Source organism: Nannospalax galili, unplaced genomic scaffold (genome assembly GCF_000622305.1).
Source record: "Nannospalax galili isolate Female #2095 unplaced genomic scaffold, S.galili_v1.0 scaffold2124, whole genome shotgun sequence".
Classification (NCBI taxonomy): Eukaryota; Metazoa; Chordata; class Mammalia; order Rodentia; family Spalacidae; genus Nannospalax; species Nannospalax galili.
Genome location: NW_008351698.1, coordinates 380,805 through 382,463, shown reverse-complemented (window position 1 = coordinate 382,463; position 1,659 = coordinate 380,805).

Here is a 1,659-nt window from a genome sequence, read left to right as displayed (position 1 = left end):
CCATCATGTGGGTTCTGAGGACTGAACTCAGGTCATCAGGCTTGTAGCATGTGCCTTTACCAGTTGAGTCATCTACAACCACTGAGCTATATTCTCAGCCCTCTTATTTTTTTTAAAGATCGTGTGTGTGTGTGTGTGTGTGTGTGCTTACATGTGTGCAGGTGCCCAAGGAGGCCAGAAGAGGACATCAGAACCCTTGAAGTTGGAGTTATTAGAGGTTGTGAGCCACCTAATGTGGGTGTTGGTAACCAAATTTGCTAATTGCTATCAATTAGCAATTGGTAAGGCCCAGCCCACTATGGGCGGTACCATTCCTAGGCAGGTATACTGGGCTATATAAGTAAGCTAGCTAAGCATGAGTTTGTAAACCAGCTAGAGACAAGACAGCAAGCAGCATGCCTCCATGGTTTCTGCCTTGAGTTCTTGTCCTGACTTCCTTCAACGATGGGTTGTAACCTAGAAGTGTAAGATGAAATAAACTCTTTCCTCCTCTGTTGCTTTTAGTCTAAGTGGTTTGTTTTGTTTTGTTTTGTTTTTGGGGGCTTTTTTTTTTTGGTCTTTTTGAGACAGGGTCTCCCTGTAGCCCCAGCTGTCCTGGAACTCACTATGTAGCTGGCCTTGAACTCAGAGATCCACCTGCCTCTGCCTCCCAAGTGCTGGGATTAAAGGTGTGCACCACCACTCCTGGCTTAGTCTAAGTGTTTTATCACAGCAACAGAAAGGAAACTAGAACAGACTGGGTCTCACTATGTAGCCCAAACGGTCCCTGAATACACAATCGTCCTGCCTCAGCCTCCTGAGTGCAGGATTTCAAGCATGTTCCACCATGCCTGGCTCTGAATCATCTTTTATAAATTGTACTGTTCCCTTGATCTCTTTTCTTTTATCCCATTCCAGGAAGGGAATATTCTCCAGCCAGTTGTTCCCTGGTTGGCTGCCTTTTGACCTCACAAATGCTGAGCGGAAGTACCCCTCCACCGCCTTTTATGGGGAGAAACAATCGAATCTTTTGAAGTGTAGTCACTTTATCACCCTAACCTGGCAATGGGGTAATTGGCGAGTTTTAGTGTCCCTTATGGTGGCCTTAGAGGCCTTCTCCAGCTGCCTGGGTCCTAGTCATTGTGGATGCTTTCTGCAGTAGGTGTCTTTCGTGGGATTTATCCGTATTTGAGCAGTTTTGCTATTTTTTTACCCAACTAGTGTCTCTCCATTGGAGATACACTCCATCCCTCGCCCTGGGCAACTGCCATTATATAAACCTCAGGTTGCCCTACTGTTTCCCTTTTCTGGGGATACCTGGGGGCGTGAGACGTCGGTCGGGAGGGGTTCCCTCTGCTGGAGCACTGTGGGCTGGGTGAATTCTGGCCGGCCGTTTGGGCCTCAGGATGGGAAGGACACGGGGAGTTTCAGCCACGGTCCTGTGGAGGGGTCCCCTTGGGCCGCCAGGCTGGGGCGGAGAGAACCGCACCGCTGGCGGGGGCGGTGGTAGGGAACCAGCGCGAGGCCCGGCTGCCCCGGAGGAGGGCGCCGCGGCCTGGGCAGCCTGTGCGACGAGTACCCTGCGGCCTGGCCCAGGCTCGCCGCCAGGGAGCGCTGCGGGCTCCCGTTCGCCCGCCCCCCGGTAGGCGGGGCCGCCCTCTCCCCGCAGCCGCCGCCGCA